Raw genomic sequence first — 6000 nt, 5'->3', positions numbered from 1 at the left:
GGCTGAGTTTCAGTTTCCTTTCCAACCCCTCATTTTTCACTTGCTCATCATGACTTTCTCAACCAGATTCTTTGGTGCTGGGATTTTCCATGCTTAAAAACCCCACATGCAATTTATTTATAAAGTTAGAGCAAAACGAGTTTCAGCCATTTTTGAATCAGAGAAGCAAGTTAAAAACATCCTTCTTTCACAGGCTCCTATTGAAATGCAGCACATGCATACCTCCATTTCTCTTAGTACGCTGCCAGAAAATTTAAACATACCTTGTTTTATAGACTTTCCTAATGAAGAGAAGGGATTTTCAATGGGAAGAAAATCAGTTCAATGTTTTAAAAGGTTGGCTCATTAAGGCTGGAATGATTGCACGTGTGCATTAACAATGATACGGCCCTCTGACATAATGCTTTGCATCAGCAGAGTGCAAAGCACCTGACCAAGGAAGTCAGTTTCAAGGTCACCCAGCACATCAAGGGCAGAGCTAGGAACAGAACCCCTATTTCCCGAGTCCCAATCCAGTGCTCTGTTCATCAAGCACACGCAATTTATTTTTGTGGCACCCTTGTCAATAACCGCTGAAAACCGAGGGCATGCAGTTTTGCCTAAGGATGATTGAACCAATGGTAGATTATGGATAACTCAGTTAAGGACGTCTCAGTAAAGGACAGTTAAGTTGAGGCCACAGTTAAAGATGCCAGAGATAAGGAAACCTCACTTAAAAGTCTCCCAGTTAGGGCAGCTTCGGTTAATATGGGTTAGTAACGGATATGCTGCTGTTAATGTTCATTTAAAAAAATCAGGAAAAGTAAATGCAAAAAAATGAGTTTAACGCATCAAGCACTCACATAGAAGATTAAAAAAACAGTTTCTATCCCCACATTAACCTGCCTGCATTACACATATACCATGTTTTCCATTCCCGATTTCTTTGGTAGATTTAAATATGAATGTATTACTAATTGTGGCCCTGATTCAAGAAAGCAACACAGCATGTGCTCAAGTATCTCTGACTTCAATGGGATTTAAGCGTGTGCTGCTGGCTTATCACATTCTTAAGCACTGTGCTGAATAAGAATGATTTCTAGAATTGGGGGCAATGTTAATGAATCTAGCTTATAAATATACTTGATATGCAGGGTGGGGAGCTAACATTACAGTAAAATTGCAAAGCTGTTTTTAAAAAGATATTTTTAATAACCAGAAGGTAAAATGGATGAGCCCATCCTCGGCCCCACGGCAGGAGGTGCATTAATGGAGTATTGGTGCACTTATTGGGTATTAAAGGCACGAGACCACAATGCACCAAGAGCTGACAAATGCACATACTGATGTGACTTAATGAGGTATTGACAGGACAGTGCTGGGAAGCTTGCACTGCCAGTAGTCATATTTGGCCTCCAGACTGTCCAGCCAACTCTTTCCACCCTCAATAACATACATCAATTTTATCCTCCTCCAATTTCCTAAACGAGTTTTATTTCTCAGAAAGCTACAAATCAAGTCCCTGTACCAACCAGGGTTTGGAGGGCTGTCATCTGGGGCAGATGGTGCCTCATGGTGGTCTCCATTTGGAGGGCTCTTTGTTTCTTCATTGGAGATGACTGACATCGTCATTCCCTCTTCCTTTTCCTCCTCTGTAGAAAAGCAGATGAAAGACTGCAAGGAAGCAGGAACCAGGCCCCACCCTCCATAAACTCTGGAAATATTCAGTGTGAAGCCTGACTTTTCACACTCATCTTGGTCTCCATCTTACATGGCCCTGGTGCCATTCCCAGAGCAGACTAATACAGGGTATTGACACTATAAACTTTCCAAATTTGGAGCGCTGACAGGATTGCCACCTGAGGTGGCCTGGCTATGTCTGAACTCAGAGCACAGAGGGCCTGATCCCGACAGGAGATTCAGTGGGAGGAACAGGTGCTCAGCTCCCTTCAGGATCAAGCCTAGACAGAGCAGTAGGACTTCTTTAATGTGCCCCCACTGATGTTTTCAGCACAAATAGCTCCTGCCAGCAAATCTGAGGTGAAAACAAAAATGTTCCTTCAGGAACTCACCAGCAGGAGACTTTCCCCCAGCAACGAGCAGGTTTTTACAAAGCTCAACTTTACTGGGACAAGGGCAGGAATGGAAGGAAGACAAGACTAGCCACAAGGTCTAGTCAGTACCTACGGAGAACCCAGCAAATTGGGAAATGGAGCTGTGTTTAGACTGTCCTAGGACAGACTCTTCTCAACCCAGTAAGAAGCAGAGAAATCCCCGCTCACCTGAAGGCACCGGAATGAACTGCTGTTTGCTTTTCAGGCAGCAGCATGTTATCAGTGACGCTATTACAGCCAGGACAATTGCTCCCCCTCCACATGCTGCCAGGGTGTAAATGAACAAAGGTTCCTGCAGCAGGTTTCCTGCACGAAGGACACAGCATGTTAGTCAGAGGAACTGAAGCTTGTCCTCCTGAGCTGAAGAAGCCCTGCAGCTGAATTCAAGTCAGTGAAGAATACTGAAGAGGTGGGTGGGCTGGGGGAATTAGGAAGAAAGGATGGACTATGTGGTTCCTAACTGTGTTACAGATTTTCTCTTTATTCCTCTTCCCATCCAGAGCTAATGTGAAGCTACCAGCATGAGGCACGGACTGTAGATGGCCTGTCAGAAGGTCACACACAGGTTGGTAAATATTATCCAGCACCTTGCTCATTGACTGGGGATTTGTCAACTACACCGATTTAGGGTAAGTCTATACTACCCGCCGGATCGGTGGGCAGCGATCGATCCAGCGGGGGTCGATTTATCGCATCTAGTCTAGATGCGATAAATCGACCCCTGAGCACTCTCCCGTCGACTCCTGTATTCCACCTTCGCGAGAGGCGCAGGTGGAGTCGATGGGGGAATGGCAGCAGTTGACTCATCACGGTGAAGACACCATGGTAAGTCGATCTAAGTACGTCGACTTCAGCTACGTTATTCACGTAGCTGAAGTTGCGTAACTTAGATCAATCCCCCCCCCCCCCCCCAGTGTAGATCAGGCCTTATATAAGAACTGAATTTACTTCAGAGAGGTAAAGAGAAATGGACAGAAAGACAGGCAGATGGCGCAACAGACTTACAAACAGATTGAGATCCTCCAAAGCACTCCTGTGTAAGGATGGTTTGTTCAGAAGTAGGACATTCAGAAGAAAAACACTCTTTTTTCAAATATGATAAATGTATGGAGCCAAATTTAACCCCGTATAAATTCACTGAAGTCAAGAGAATTGCACCAGGGTTAGATTTGAACCATTGATTTTATTATCACTTGGTTCCTTTTTGATCTACTATTCCCACACCTTGAACTAAGTATACCTATCAATCTGTTTAGTTAGTCACCTTGTCTAGCTAGCTACAGTAGGTTGTTTAGCTAGCTAGTCAATTTATCTATCTACAGTGTCTCTCTCCACAGGGACCAAATTGAATACACTATTCAAAATACTTAAAATAATAATAATTAGAGCTGTCAATTAATTGAAGTTAACTCACGTGATTAACTCAAAAAATTAACTGCAATTAAAAAAATTAATCACAATTAATTGCACTGTTAAACAATAGAATACCAATTGAAATTTATTAAATATTTTTGGATGTTTTTCTATAATTTCAAATATATTGATTTCTATTACAACACAGAATACAAAGTGTGCAGTGCTCACTTTATATTATTATTTTTATTACAAATATTTGCACTGTAAAAATGATAAACAAAATTAATAGTATTTTTCAATTCACCTCATACAAGTACTGTAGTGCAATCTCTTTATCATGAAAGTGTAACTTACAAATGTAGATTTTTTTGTTACATAACTGCACTCAAAAACAAAACAATGTAAAACTTTAGAGCCTACAAGTCCACTTAGTCCTACTGCTTGTTCAGTCAATCGCTAAGACAAACAAGTTTGTTTACATTTATGGGAGATACTGCTGACTGCTTCTTATTTACAATGTCACCTGAAAGTGAGAACAAGCATTCGCATGACACTTTTGTAGGCAGCGTTGCCAGGTATTTACGTGCCAGATGTGCTAAACATTCATATGTCCCTTCATGCTTCGGCCACCATTCCAGAGGACATGCTTCCATGCTGATGATGCTAGTTAAAAAAATAATGCATTAATTAAATTTGTGACTGAACTCCTTGGGGGAGAATTGTATGTCTCCTGTTCTGTTTTACCCATATTCTGCCATATATTTCATGTTATAGCAGTCTCAGATGATGACCAAGCATATGTTCATTTTAGGAACACTCACAACAGATTTGACAAAACACAAAGAAGGTGCCAATGTGTGATTTCTAAGGATAGGTACAGCACTCGACCCAAGCTTTAAGAATCTGAAGTGCCTTTCAAAATCTGAGAGGGATGAGGTATGGAGCATGCTTTCAGATGTCTTAAAAGAGCAACATTTCGATGAGGAAACTACAGAACCCAAACCACCAAAAAAGAAAATCAACTTTCTGCTGTTGGCATCTGACTCAGATGATGAAAATGAACATGCATTGGTCCGCTCTGCTTTGGATCGTTATCGAGCAGAACCGGTCATCAACATTGGCGCATATCTTCTGGAATGGTGGTTGAAGCATTAAGGTACATATGAATCTTTAGTGCATCTGGCACGTACATATCTTGTGATGCCAGCTACAACAGTGCCATGCGAACACCTGTTCTCACTTTCAGGTGACATTGTAAACAAGATGTGGGCAGCATTATCTCCTGCAAATTGTAACCAGACTTGTTTGTCTGAGTGATTGGCTGAAGTAGGACAGAGAGGACTTGTAGGCTCTAAAGTTTTACATTGTTTATTTTTGAATGCAATTATTTTTTGTAAATAATTCCACATTTGTAATTTCAACTGTCATGATAAAGAGATTGCATTACAGTACTTGTATTAGGTGAATTGAAATATACTATTTATTTTGTTTTTTACAGTGCAAATATTTGTAATAAAATAAATATTGAGTGAGCACTGTACACTTTGTGTTCTGTGATGTAATTGAAATTAATATATTTGGAAATGTAGAAAACATCCAAAATATTTAAATAAATGGTAGTCTATTATTGTTTAATCGTGCAATTAATCGCATGATTAATCGCAATTAATTTTTTTCATTGCTTGACAGCTCTAATAATAATTAATACCCTTTTAAATGTCCTATGTATCTTCCTGCTTATTTAAACTACTTCTGCATGCTGGACAGACATCTTTATCAAGCTACTTATAATTCCCAAGTCATTTTCTTTAGATCCCACATGTTCATAACCCTTCAGTGTTCCTGAAAAGTTTAAATTATTTTGGTTAATATGTTTTATGATAACAATTATCCAGGATAAATTTCATCTGCCATCAAGTTGTCTAATGCCCAGTGTATTTAGATTCATTATCAACCTTACAAAACCTGCATTTGTCCATTTGCCTGGAGCAAGTAATATTTTTCTGACTAGTGAGTAGAATATCATCAGTCTTTTTCTAACTATAATCATCATAATGGTAATTAGAAGGGGAAAGAATACAGCAAAAATAATCGATCATTACAAAAAAATGAAAACCCATGAATTCTCTACATTGTTATTCAAAACCCTTTTTACTCACTGTCCGTGAACGTTCGAACGAAGTAAATATTTGTTCACAGAAAGCAAAAGTGTCACCAGTTCCCAAAACTGGGCTAATACTCCTGCCAATATGTGTTCATACAACTTTTCACCTCAGCAGTGCTTGCCCAGCTCTCCTGACATTCCTTGATGGGTTTGTGAACTGGAAATAGGGAACAAATATTACACTTTGTCACTGAGGCAGCCCCACAGTGCATATACTGCAGGGTGATGATCAGATCCCTGCATGAATGATCGCAGGGCCTGATCCACAGCCCATTAATGTCAATGAGGGTGTTTCCAACGATATCAACAGGCTCTCGATCGAGCCCGCACCGAACAGTTTGTGATCCGTCCATTGGGTGAAATTTGTTCACACGAAAGGGACGTCAA

This window comes from Malaclemys terrapin, chromosome 1, assembly GCF_027887155.1.
Source record: "Malaclemys terrapin pileata isolate rMalTer1 chromosome 1, rMalTer1.hap1, whole genome shotgun sequence".
Classification (NCBI taxonomy): Eukaryota; Metazoa; Chordata; order Testudines; family Emydidae; genus Malaclemys; species Malaclemys terrapin.
The sequence above is the reverse complement of the archived record's forward strand: the minus strand, read 5'-3'. Positions refer to the sequence as shown.